This window comes from Astatotilapia calliptera, chromosome 15 (assembly GCF_900246225.1).
Source record: "Astatotilapia calliptera chromosome 15, fAstCal1.2, whole genome shotgun sequence".
Taxonomy (NCBI): domain Eukaryota; kingdom Metazoa; phylum Chordata; class Actinopteri; order Cichliformes; family Cichlidae; genus Astatotilapia; species Astatotilapia calliptera.
In genome coordinates, this window is record NC_039316.1 from 37509960 (window position 1) to 37524078 (window position 14119).

The following is a 14119-nucleotide window of genomic DNA, read 5'->3' on the forward strand; positions in this document are numbered from 1 at the left end:
AACCTCCCAGTATATACAGTTAAGCCTGAAAACAAAGATGGTCCCCTAAGGACACTACACCGGGATCTGTTGCTACCATGTGGCTACCTACCTGTGGAGGAAAGCAGTGAGCATGTACAGAAGCCAGTGTCACGCAGGCCAAGAACCCGTGCAAATCCAGCGCTAGAGGAAGAGAACTCCTCAGACGAAGAAGATGATTTGCTCATTCCTGTTTGGTTGAGTTCCCCTGTCCACACAGTGAGTGAGAGTCCTGTAAATGTTCCTGATATTGACAACCCACCTGTTTTTGACAGCCAATCTGATTTTGGCAACATACCTGATATGCCTAACAGTACTACAGATGATACTGAGTACTTATCTACCAATGGAGTCACACCGACCGAACAAGTGGATGAAATAACCTTAACTGAAACTGACTCACCTGTTGATGACCCAGACGTCCAAGAAAGGCAACTTCCATTTCAGGAGGCTGGCACCAGAGGTGCGAATTCTGAGGAGAGAGTGGAGGAGATAGTCCCAGTGGATACAAGGGAAAACATGGATACAAATGATTCTGTAAGGAGATCTGAGAGAAACCGTCGTCCGCCACGACGGCTTGACTATATGGAGCTAGGCAATCCTCTGATCACTGCAGCAAAATCATTCTTGCAAGGACTGTCTTCAGCTTGGGCCGATGTCATCAGTGATGGTGAAGAGCCTGCTTCGCCCTCTTCCTTGACCCGTCAAATAATCATCATTTAACTGTCTACCATGCACAGGGACGTGCATGAGTTCAGGAGGGGAGGGTGTAGCCCAGATGAAAAATATCATACTTATTCTCTTTATATTAACTGTCCACATCAACAAGCGTCGTATTTCCTATGACCATTGAATGCACCTCTCAGTTCACCCCACGTGAGGGCACCTAGCTCAGCAACCAATCAGAGCCTACCCAGGCCGCATTGACCCTGTCAGCCAGGAAGTGAAGTGGAGGTGCATGGTGTCCCGGGTTTTTCTTATCTCAGCAAGAGGAGTGGAGGCATCTGCTACTCAAACCGAGAAATCCACGGACAAAAGAGAGGAAAACTCAGGATTGAGAGGAAGGAAAGCCAGCCTACTTACCTGCTGGAAGTCCGGAGTCGAGTGGCTGGATGAAGGAGAGAGGCAACGTCGGTAAGACGAGTGTTGTTCTGATGGAAAAAACTTGTAGAGACTTACCGTCGCGATCATGCTAATGCTAGCTCGGTGTCTCACAGGCTAACCACTCACCTTTCATCCGGAGAGCTGCTGCAATTCCAACGCCAGTGTGTGTTGGGCTTTTGTGAAACAGAGCAACGGTGAGCAACATGTTCTTAGCTGCTCTAAAGCTAAATTTTGTCAGTTCACTGTGAGTTTAAAGTAATCTAGAGGGTAATTTTTAGTGCATTTCTCTCTCACGAATAGGCCTATAGTGTGGAGAAATTAAGCACACTGCTTTAATGCCTCTGAACTGAACTCACATGTATATTTTGTTGCTTATTTGCACATAGTTCTGAATTTGTTATGGTGTATTGTATTTTGAGTGTCAATGGTTACTTACCATAAGTATTGTTTAATTAATGTTTACATGAATGGAGAAATATTTGAGCAACTTAGATGTTTAGTTCTCATATTTGATATGCTTGAAAATTGAATGTTGTACAACAGAACTGTGAGATTTGATAAGATTTAAGATGTTGATGCAATGAATATGAGGTGATGCAATATTTTGATTTTGTATTTTAACCTTAAACAATGCATCTGAAACAGACTGATTAGAATGTACATTTTATGACCTGGATTATAGGTCAGGTTTTTTGGAGAGGACGGAAAAGTCCAAGGACCAGGACGATATTCTGGTTGTGATAGATGGCGAGCCAACCACTTTGAGGACGATCTACCCCAAAGAAGATACACACCACACACTCATACATTCCAGTTACACTCACAAGGACCTTTGAAGTTGGCTATCGCCAGCTTAACTCTAAATTCTTAAAGGGCCCCAACGAGTACTTTTATTTTGTTGAGTGTGCACACTATTTATTTTATTTTATACTTTATCTGTACAAATTGGACAAATACCTGTTATACTTTGTAACAATACAAGAGTGGCTACTCAAAAGTTAACATTGTGTCCAGGTCATTATTGCTGCTCAATACTTTGGCTCCACACGAATTTGGTGTCTTCTGATTCTGGCCAGGGTCTTATTACGAGCCCAAGTAATTATTGTGCTGTAATTCACCTTTATACCTTAAAGTTGGTTACACTTGCTTCTTCTTTGTTTTGGAGAGGTTATTAATAAAGCTGTTGTTTATGAAAAGATTCCCATGTGGAAGTCAGTCGGTGTCAAACAAATAGATTTCCATTAGGGATTTCTCAGGTATTTCAAACAAGTGTCCCAGCGACCGACTTAACCTGTTGCCTTATTTGATCGGGGAATACTTTAAATGCTTACATTTTGTGCTGTTATTTAGTATATAATTCAATATTAATATCTTCCCTAATCCCACTTTACATTCAGCAAAAGGACTAAAAACATGAGGACTGACATTACGAGTTGCCCTGTTTTCAAACCCAGGAGGGAATGAAATTCCTGCCACGTGCCAAAGGGACTCCAAAGGTTTTTCCATTATCTCAGAAAGTTTATTCCTCCAGGCCAGGAAAAGAACCGGTAGTTACTTATTTACTATGCTGCAAACACACATTAACATTTTCAGTTTTGGTTGATTAACAGTATATACTTGATATTTGAAAAGGCTTTGATAATTATGATGTTGTTTTTCACCTCGGCGTGTCTGGGTTGAGTAAGAGCCAGCAGGTATCATGCGCCATTTGGTGAGTGATTACGTGCAATAGTCTGCTACCTTTGCAGGATATGATTACATCACAGTTATTCATTAACAATTGCACATGAACAGTTTATGCGCTGGTCAAGAAACTGACTGGGGATCATACGCCAGCAAGACTGTCATTAACAAACAAACAGAAAAATCCTATCTTTGCCTGTTTGTAATCTATAGTGCTGTGCATTTTACAATTCAGTGAACTGAGTACATTCATAATAATAATAATACAAGTCTAATGCCCTCTGTTGACAATCCGAGGAAACATATTCAAATGACTCCAAATGCAAAATGGCAGTTTAAGCTGTTGCAGCCAGAGAGACCACATGTGTTTTTAGTCCCAGCTTATGAATAAACATCTCTCCCAGATATGGATGCCTGTCACTGGATGACCTTTTATTACATCTGTTTTCTCTTTTTTTGTCCCTTGCAAAAACGGCCTGTATTATTATGTAAAATTATGCTTATGAAAACATAAGTCTGCCCCTCTCCTGCGTTCACCTTCACCTGGCAAGCATGACTCAACTTCACATTTCCCCATAGTGGGTGAAAGACAGCGGGCTTTTTTTTATATTGAAGCCAGGTGTGTGCCTGCGCTCTACCTGATGTTTAACGGCATTCCTTAACCAGATTACAGCACGCTCCAAGTATTAGCAAGACTCAAATATAAACATAAAACAGCTGTGTTTATTTTTAGATATTGTGAAACCAAAAAGTGGCCCTAATAAAAAACACCAAATAACAGCTGTGCCGATAATTAGATTTTCAAACTTTCATAAATATATATATTTGTTTGTTTTAATAGGAAAAAAAACATATATCAGAGCTCAGCTTCATTACAGAAAGAAATGCTGTGCACGATGAAGTATAATAATCTGCATTTCACCCACAGTGGAGTATAATGTAGAAAACCAATATAACATACTGCATGCAGTAAGGAGTGCCAGGGTCAAAGTCCCAGAAGCCTGAAAAGAAATCCATTGACTGCTGAATGGTGTCATGAATCATGTAAAGGAAAAGAGGAGCGATGAAAAAAAAGAAGGGGGGAAAAATACATTCACGACTCTGAAGAGGTTCTTGATTTGAAAAACTGCTTGGCTCCGCACACGCTTGGCTCTACACACCAGCGGCAGCTTGACCACTGCTGCATGGGCCAGAGTGCTGTCCAAATGGGGCTGGTTTGAGCGAGGGAGAAAAAGGTCTGTGTGCACGTCCGTGTTCTTTTGATGCTTGGTAGTATTACAGTAGAATGACTCCACTGTCATTGGTTGAATAGGCCGGACTGCCTACTGTGACAGAATATGGGCCTCTCATACCCAAAAGGAAGGCAGTGTCGCTTCTTTAAGCAGAAAAAAAGTGGGGCCAAAAATGAAGGCGCTGCACTCGTAATAAAGCTTTACTTTCTGTATGATGCAGTGGAATAGCCCCTCTGTAGGAAAATAAGCTGAGCACAGTCCTGCCGGGCATGATGATAAGTTGATGAGGACAGTCTGTGATGCGTCTAGACTCCGAGCCGTGGTGGATCTAGAATCCATGTCAGGTTTTAGTGTAGACCTGCGCTCAGACAGCTCCTGCAGTCGGCAGCCTGGTATCAACTGCACTGGCGCTGTTCACTGGAAGCCCGCTCAGCGCTGCTTCCTCCAAGTGTCTCAACACTGTGAGCGGGATCTTTACCAGAGGCTAGCCGCTGAAACTTGCCCAGTCCCCACACAGTATCATTCAGGGGAGCCAGGAGAGCAGCACCGGCGGCGGCTACAGTAGCGGAGAGAGATCTTCGTCTTCTCCCCTCCACCAGACACTGAAAAGCCCCACTCTTGTCTGTCCCTCTCAGTCACTCAAGTCCTTGTTTTTTTGGTCCCCGAGCTTCGCTTCTCTTTGACTCTTGTTGTTACCGCTGCTGCTGCGTCGGGGAGTGAGGGCGCACGCACAGGGAGAGCCGAGACTGTATGAGCCGCTCAGAGGTGTGCATGAGGTGGCTGATGAGTTAGGACTGAGCTCAGAGCAACACCTTGCGTGCCATGGAAGTGTGCGCTCGGTGCAGGGGAATGTACGGGCAGAAAAGGAGACCTGCCGCTTGAAAGCCAGCCTCTGTCCCAGACAAGGCGAGCATGCCTGAGACCTGCAGACTCACTCTCTTCGCTGCAGAGGAGTTCACATCAGACTGCCTTTCCACAATCTGACATTTTTTAAACGAATCTTTTTTATACAGCTCACAGTTTCCTACTCACTGTCTTCAATCAAGCCCCGCGTGGCTACACTGCTTTTCGAGAAAGGTAAGAGTAGATTTTATTTTACCCCCCTCCTTCTGCGCATTAATACCATCAAAACTTATGAAACATCCAAACTGCAAACTAAGGTATAGTAACTTTTACCTTCTGCCTCGGTCACTTCTGAACCTCGCGTTTCGAAACTTGTTTAGAAAACGACAGATGGCGAGTCAGATTTTGTGTCTGAGTCAGTTGTTTTAGGAAATTCGCATTATAATAGAGGCGCCATAAGTTTAACGAGACTAAAATAATAATAATGATGAATTTAAAAAAAAAAACAGAGCAACACAGTCTGCAGTGGAGTACCGACGGGTGCCGTGGTTAATTGAAAAGTGCTTAATCAAAACATAAGCAGATGTGGATTGATTTGTTCGGCTGCCGAGTCTGAACGTCTGAATTGAAACAAATTTAAAGTGCGTGTGTGTGTTTGTGAACGTGTGTGTGTGGTAGGGGGGCTCGGCAGCGCAATTTCTATGAACCAGAACACGTAAAGCGTCATTTAATTGGGATTTATGCCTCCAAAGTTGAGGTGGAGTTTTGCTGGTGGTATTGGCCACTGAGGGTTTTTTAAATCCACTGATGGGTCTTGTTGCTTTGAATGGGGATTTACGCTGGAAGCTGTGACCTGAGAAGTGTTGTCTGCCTGTTTCTGGAGAGCATTCACGGGCTAATCCATTATAATTGGGGTTAGGCTATTTGTCCCAAAAAAAAAAAAACGAAAGAAAGAAAGAAACAGACAGACAGAAAATAATTCGAGCCTCAACTAGAGATGTAATAATTAGTTTTGCCTCAGAGCTAGCCTGTGAGGCAGTTGGCTCCGAGGGTGGAAGGTGACGTTGGAATGAAATGGTGAAATAAAAATAAAAAGACGGGAGCATAAAAAATAGGAACTGATTTGGCTTGCTTACACTTAACTCAAACCCAGTGGGCGCAGAGTGGCAGTAAAAATTAGATCCTTTTACTGCGCATTTATTATTTAGGCCCACCGATTCCGAACGTGTCTTGTCAACCATGTGTTAAAGAGGAGGCGGGAGACGCGCACATGCGGTGCGGTGCGTGCCTCTCCTTTTGCTGGAGAAACACACAGCGGTCACCGCTGATGCATGGCTGCCTGGAGCGGAGCAGCAATCTTCAGTGATCGATCAGAGGATTGGGTTAAATTTAGCTCCAGCAGACTTCACATGCCCACAGTTTTTTTTCTTCTTCATCTTCTTCTCTTTTGGGGGGTTCAGGACTAACCTTAGGAAGGCGAGAGACTGACCTTCGAATTCCTGCCTGGAGTACTGTCCATAGATGTCCCTCATGTCTGTCTTTAATATATCTGCACAACACATTCTCACGTATACGTACTTGTCCATAGCGGGTTATAGAGTTAGAGTAAAAGAGGATTTTTTCCCCCCTTTTGCCTCATATATTCTTAGATAATTTTTCAAATGAGAAACAAAATAAACCTAATTGCAAAGTTATTGTTCATCTTCTCATATTCTCCACAAATCCATACTCTCAATAAAAAAGTGTTGAAATTTAAGGAATTTATAAGAAGCATGGCTGCTGCTCCCTGAATACTTTGTTTTTTAGTATTGTGATGATGATTCCATTGCCTTGTACTTGTATTAAAAAAAGGTAAAATTAGGCTAATGTGAGTGCAAATTCCAGCTGTTTGGAAGGAACATATTAGCATATCAAAGTGGTCCTTGCACAATTGAAGGAGTCATATATTCTGCCACTGGTTTTGGCTGATCCTGAAAGGCTTCAGAATGAGTGTGTGAGCTAGTAAAACTCAAGTTTCTTTCTCCATTCTTCTTGTGCACACGTCCCTCTGACATCTTGCATATAACATACGTGCCATGGCATCCTCACAGTGAGTCAGTTATAGTAAACAATGGGGGATGAAAATGACACGAAATTCAAAATGTATAAATGCTGGCGATGTTTGATTCTTGGTTAAAGTAGTAATAAAATTGTGTGATTTTGTGTGGGAGTCTGAAAAGAAATACAGGTCTATCTACACTCAGTGGAAATAATGTAATCTACCTGTGAATGCGTCCTAAAGAAGGAGACTGTCTTCTCAGATGTCGTTGCTTGATATCTTAAGCCCGGCTATTATGAGTAGTTTACCAGTATGAGAGCACCTTTTTCAGTCTGTAGCCTCGTTTGAATGGAAGTGCGTCCGGTTTCAAAGAACTGAAGCTGCTCTTGATGTGCCAGAGCCCCACATTGCCTCTATTCGCTTGCATGTTCGTCTCCACTGGCGGATCAATAGAGCCCGGCACACTCCTGTATGGGTCTGAGGGAGACATATCACTCCTTAGTAAACTTTGGTATACCACGCTGTCATAGAACGCAAGGCTCTCGAGCGAGTGTGAAAGGGCGAGTGGGTGTGAACACATCCAAATTTGCCACATTATGGACTCTAGCTCCATTTTCTGCTGGGATGGTCCCCTCCTCAGAACAGCAGCTGAGCTTTTTGGATATTTGACGTGTGGATTAAACAGAAATGACGCAGCCTTCATTGCCTGTCCAGATTTTTTCTAATATCCCAACAAGCCAGACTTGTTCCACTCTGGTTTTATTAAGGTAATTTGTTATCGATTTTATTCACTGTGAGCTTGCACATGCTGACCGGTGGTGGCATTTGCTCACTTTGCTTTGTGTCTCTCTGTCATGAGTGTGGATGTGAGCCTGCGATTGGCGAGCCACTACGACTGATTTAAAGGTTGCTTTGTGGCTGCATGGATAGCTTGTGCCAGCCTCGCACTGTCAGGATGCTCTTCGTTCGTGTGAGCCCATCTTTGCTGTCCTTCCTGCGCATCAGAGTCTTTAGCTAAGGAACAATGACCAATTTAAAAGTGTAGTTGTTGTTGCAAATGATGTGCTAGCTGCTCCACAGCATAATCCACCCCCCAAATAATAAAAGAAATGATGGAGGCTTTGAGTGTGTCAGCAGAAGAGGATTGCAGGGAGTTAGATTTACATCCCATTGCTTATTTGGCGTGTGAATTGTGGGTTTGTGTTTTCAGATGCAATCTTTTCTTTTGCCTTAACCACCTACATGGAGTCATACTGTGCGGATAACTGCTTGCCATTAAAGGGAATAAACAAGGCTGTAAAAGAAAGCTATGGCAAATTTGATGTAATGTGCAGGGCTTTGGTGGGCCAGTGTACCTCCCCTTTCATGACTGATTTTATTTTACGATTGGCAATCAGTAAAACGCTAGTGCGCTAGTGTGTTCCCCTCCCTGCCATTTTGTGAAACATTTGTTTCCACTTGCCAAAGGCCTCTGGTGCAGCGGGGGGATTCGGTGCCCCTGAAATGGCAGGTGAAACTTTCTGCTTGCCTAAATAATTTCCTAGCAGAACATTACTCTGGGAGTGGAAAGTAGGGCTCCATTCAAAGTCTGATGACAAGAAACAGCATGAGCGTTAGCCGATAGATGTCACGATGGTTTGTCTGCACTGGCTAAGTGGCAGTCTCCCTTAGCTTATCTGGCATCTCTTTTTATGAAAGGTATTTGGAGATAAGGCCGTGCAAAGTGCAAAACTGGGTCATAAAATCTCCTTTTTTGTGTGTCCTCTGGTCACAAGATGACTGGGCGTAGCACGCCGTTCTGTTTGCCTTTTTTTACAATGTGTTCAAAACACTGCTCGTATTAGCAACGTGTGTTTAGGTCACTCAGAGAAGTGAAAGAAAATTCTGCCAAGAGATCACTGGGTGGAAATTTGATCAACAAATTGTGATTAAAAAAAAAAACATTTTTATATTAATCTCTAGAGGTATAAAAAGCGAGATTGCAAATAAATTATGTTTTTTTTTATTATTTAAAAATATTTTTTCTTAATTTTCAGACCTGACATTGTGGTTATTTTTGATGCTTTTATATATAAGTTGTTACATTTATTCCTATTGTAATTTGAAGAAGGTTGAAACACACACACACACTCACACACACTCACACACACACACACACTCACACACACACTCACACACAGTCTCATTTTTGTGCTATGTGAACAGGACTTGTCCTTATCTGTGCACAGCTGCAACACTATTTGGGAAAATATTCAATTTCAGTGTGACAGAGGAGAACTTGGGAGGCAAGGCTCTAAGCAAACAGCAGTTATTGCGGCTCTGCCATAGCAGCGGAGAGCAAGGCCTGGCTGGGAGAGAGGGGGGATCTGCGGACGTCTGCCAGGGGAAGGAGTAATGTCTCGGCTGGATTATAGGCGAGCGAAGCACATCCACATTTAAAAGCCCCTTTTCCAACAAGACAGGGCTCTTATTTAGGGATGGTGTGGGTAAACACAGCAGAGCAATATATTTCCTCCATATAGGCTGCTGTCCTTGACAATTGTGACTCATTGCAAGTAAGAAAAGTTGCTTCTTTATTTTTTTAACAATGGGATATGGATGTTCTCCAGTATATTCAAGCCGACATTCTTGCAGCGAACAAAAATGGTAAGTCGAGTTTGACATTTCAATATAATTTTACTCGTTTGAGTGGCAGCGCTTTTATTTGCGTTTGCTTCTGGGGCTGTATTTTAAATATACCAAATTATTTACGTACCTGTTTGTTGTTGACTGTTTAGCAGTCTAGTGAACCGGGACCCTCTTAAAGAAATCTGTAGGGAACAGAAACACTGAACTAAAACTAATACATATATATGTATATCTAAAAAAGCAGTAGTTGTTTCTCCAGTGGATGAAAAATGAGCGAAAAAGATGTGAGAATATTTGGTTTTAGAGTTCTTCTTAAGTGTTTGGATATTGATCTACTGGGAGATGATTCAGAAAACGATACACTGAAGCATTTTGGAATCCATCAAAAACACACAGCAGTGTTTCCAGTGTTAAAATACTCTAAAAAGTCAAAGTGACCTGCAGGTAGATCCACTCCCATAAACGGTGCACTTCCTTATTTGCAGCTAAAGTCCTGCCAAATACATGTTTTGTTCTGCTTTTTTTTTTACCGCCCCCATCGTTGCATATTTTATTCTATACGTTTATTTGTTTAGGCGGTGGTTTTCTTTCATGATATTTTATTTTACAGTATGTAGTTAGGGAGTGCAGAAGCTTTGTTCTTGTAACGTAGCTGCCAAGTCAGATGGAGTTGAGCGTCTGGTCTGGGAGTTTCAGAGGAATATCACAGGCATGGTAAGTTGCTAAAAACTAAGCTAATCAACAAAATAATTGTCTGCTCAATTGCTACCATGCCAGAGACATCAAACACAGCCGAGGTTGAAAAAACAATCAAATTATCTCTTAATGATTGCTCACGCTGACAGATGAGTGCTCGTGAGTCGGTTTTTGTTTGTAGGCGACATATGCGAGGAAGAAGGAAATTCTGCGGTCTCTCTCGCGCTCATAAATTCTGTGTACATTTTAATAATCTACATAGATATCCATCATCACCTGTAATGAAAACAATTTTATCTTATTATGTGGTTTTTGGCAGTGAAACAGAGAACTGTATTAGTCTATTAATTTCCTGCAGTGAATCATGAATCCTGCTGCTTTTATCCTCGCAGCACCCTCCATGTGTGGTCCACAAAAATGTTTCTATTTCCTCTCCAAACTAAAGTTTGGCCCCTATGCCGGCTCTCCCCTCCTCCTCACCCCCCCTCCCCGCCACACACCCTCCCTCTCTTTCTCTGTCTTTCTCTCTCTGCGTAGATAATGTCTCTGCAAATGATTTAACCGCCCTCGTTGAGGCTCCTTCCAGTAATTGAACAAGCAGAGACTGGGTGCTTTACAGGAAAACAATAGTCATATTATCTCAGATCTCTACTACTCTCAGATTCAACAAAACACAAGGTTGGACTGGACTTTGTGGACTGCTTCACATCTGAATTGAAGAAAAGAATCAGGTTTGCTTTCTCTTGTCCAACGGGAGAAAAAAAAAATGAAAAGGGCCGCGGGAAAATGGGTGCCATTACTTTACTCAGTGCATGTGGGCTAAAGTGCAGCCTCAGGTAGCGCTGCTAATAATTAGTCACAAATATGCTTTGATAAATGGTGATAATAAATCTCAAGGTGCCACTGGAATTATTATTGATATTTTTATTGTTATATTTATTATTATGCACATGGCTGAATATGAAAATGTGGCTGAAACCTCCACGTTTGAGCGTGATTGCTCCGGGTTGGTATTTGTTTTGCTTTTTGGCACAGCGAGGGGAGCTTTGATTGTGTTGCTGTGGAGCTGAATTGACCTTGTGTGTCAGAATGAGCTTTTTCTACGCCTTGTTTCATACGCAGCACTGTTAGGCTGAAATGGCCTTAGGAGGAGTTGTTCTTGACAGAGATGCATTGTTTCAGGCAGCCAATAAACCACTGCACTGAGTGGCTACATCTGTGAACCTCATCTTGACTACAGTGTGGGGCTAGCAACAACACGGCAACTGTCACGGCTGCACCTGCTGCTGTCTCAGTACAGAGCCTCCCTCTCTGTTACCCATAGAACCGCATCACTCTTTTCCCTGTGACAAGCCAGAGGCAATGGTCTCTGCGTAGGTCAACTGAGGAGAAGCTTCTTGGGAAAACATTTTGAAGGCAGAGGACAAAATGTCAGTCCTCCCCCCCAAAAAAGAGAGATGTTAAAATAAAGTTTCTGCCCCGAAGGCCGGGATTTGGTTCCGCTGGAGCTCGGCTATAAAATTCTGTAAGTCTATAAAACATAGAGGGGCTTGTTTAGTAAAACGTGCCCAACACTTGAGGGTCCATTTTTCAGCGCATTTGTCCAGCCACAGGAACGGTCTGGGATATGACAGCAAGCTGTCCCTCCATGATAATGTGAAGGATGAATGCAGATAAATGGAGCCGACTCTTCTGTACACACACGCCGCATGTTTGTGTATCAAGGCCATTCAGAAGATGATCTGATCAGCTACGAAGAGATTCAGGGGCATTAAAGGCTTTTAAATCTCATATGTACACATATTTGCCGCGCCGCTGTTAAAAGTCACAAAGCCGGGCTCTGGTGTGGAAATGCACGAGTAAAACTCAGGTTTGTGCGTTCACATTGCACGCTTCAGTGAGTACCTGAAAGAGAACGCAAGAAGCAAGAAAATATTTTGCAGAAAATGACTAGCGAATCGATTGTACATGATAACACAGCCATCATGCTGTCTCAGAAACAAGATTATTGGAGGGGAACAATGCCGAGAGAATTTTCAGCCAGGAGAAGTGATGCAACGTGTCCACTTTCCTGCCAAATTGAACTTAGGGGTGTGAAAAGCAATGCAAGGATGTGTGGAATGGGTCTGACGTGCATGCAGACAGTGTGGGATTAACACAGGGAAAGATTGAGCGACAGTGGCCGGTGACTTCTCTTTACAGCTTTGCTTGTACAGCTGTGCCAGGCCTGGCATTCACTGCTGCCTGTTGGATCCAACTCCTCCTCTACTGCCGTGGGGGTGAGGTAATGAACATCTTAAATACTGCAGAGAAGTTGCTCCTGAATGTGTGTGTGTGTCGATGGAGACGTCAAATTATTCATGTATTTATAATGAAATTTGGAGTGCTTAATATTGACACCTCACTGCGTCTCTGTACTGATTTGATCTTTTTGGCATTTGCACAGGAAAAAGACATATACAGGCTGCCCTAATAATTCATCGTGCCTCCTTCTAAATGAGGTGTGAGGCAGCTCTGCTGGTGTGAATTCTGTTATAAATCACACATACCCTGACTGCTTTATCCATTAGAGCCACCGGTTTGTCTAATTCAGTCCACAGCAAACCGGTTTAAGTAATTAAGATGAGTGTGAGAACTGCAGCTTATACTTCACATCTGTTATGTTGTGACTGAGCAGGACGTGCAGAAGCAGAAGAAATGCTATTAGTTGCACAACTGCAATAAAACTGAGGATGCTCACCGTATAGATTCCTTGCAATAAGCGCAAACAATAACAGCATGTAATAAATATTTAAGGCTAAAATTTCATTACTGGCCAAATGTCCAGTATCTCCGTAGGTGGCAAAAATGTTCTTCTTTGTTGTGTTATAATGCATTTTTTTAAGCTGCTACATTTTTACATATATTATTTTTGATTATTTCAGAAATTAAAATTGAACGATATTTGGATTTCTCTTTGTAGTTTAAGAGTTTTATCGCTTTGCTTATTTCTTAAATAACTTTAAAAATTAACAATAATTTGAGGTGTGTAAAAAGCAGCCTCGCAATGCTGTAACATATTTATTGCTCGATAAACAAAAAATTTTAAAGGTGTAATTTTAGTTTGTTCAAGAAAAAAAAAATAGGTCAGGTTTTGTGTTTGGTGGATATTTCGTGTGTGTGTGTGTGTGTGTGTGTGTGTGTGTGTGGCATGAAAAGAGATAAATGAGGCCAAAAAATGCCATGACCTGCTAAGAAATAAACAGATAAGCCAAAGCAGGGAAAAAAGTAGTTTTATCTACTTTATAGCTGTGTCTTTGTACTGGGACCATTAAAGCGAACATGTGTTCACGTCCTTATAAATCACCCAGTGATAAAATGAAAGCAAGGTTAAATGATGACCAGACAGAAAGCTCTGAGCAAGCTCTACAAATTCTCAAGTACTGCATCTGTGCCCGGCAACACATGTTTCATTTTTAGCTTCAGCATCAGCAGCTGAACCAATGTGATGAGTGCTATTTTGTAGTAGTTGATGGAAATGGGGAAAAAAAGCTGTGTAAAGAGGACAGTCAAATGGGTGGGTGGGGGGGCAGAAACTGGTGCTTTTTTTTTTTTTTTTTTTTTTTTGTCGTTGCAAAAAGTGGAGCCAGTGGCATTTCTGTCATTCATCAGCTCGAGCTGATTACTAGTGAGTCTGGAGTGAGCTGACAGGAAGTGGCTCCTGCAGCCATTACCATCAGCCCGGCCCGGGGGTAGGCAAGAAGCTTCAACTCCAAGGAGGCAGAGACGTGTCTAAAGAATGGAAAAGTTTCTCTGTGCTCCCTGAAAACATCTCTCTGGGTATCAGGGTGAGGTAGTAAATTTTGCCTAAATGTTTAGCTTGTTTTTATTTATGTTT

General features: G+C 42.4%; 1 protein-coding gene across 32 annotated transcripts in view; it reads left to right on the top strand.

The window, feature by feature from the left end:
• The first annotated feature begins 3675 nt into the window (after positions 1-3675).
• The window catches only part of adgrl2a (adhesion G protein-coupled receptor L2a), a 91789-nt gene continuing 81345 nt past the window's right edge, over positions 3676-14119 (top strand). For 8 of the 32 annotated variants that reach the window (XM_026194677.1, XM_026194670.1, XM_026194671.1 and 5 more), the window contains exon 1: positions 3677-5114. The gene's annotated coding sequence lies outside the window, so the exon portion shown is untranslated. Of the gene's footprint in view, positions 5115-6815; positions 7686-8911; positions 9565-14119 lie in introns of those variants that run through there. The other 24 variants (XM_026194660.1, XM_026194662.1, XM_026194668.1 and 21 more) reach the window with 9 other exon arrangements.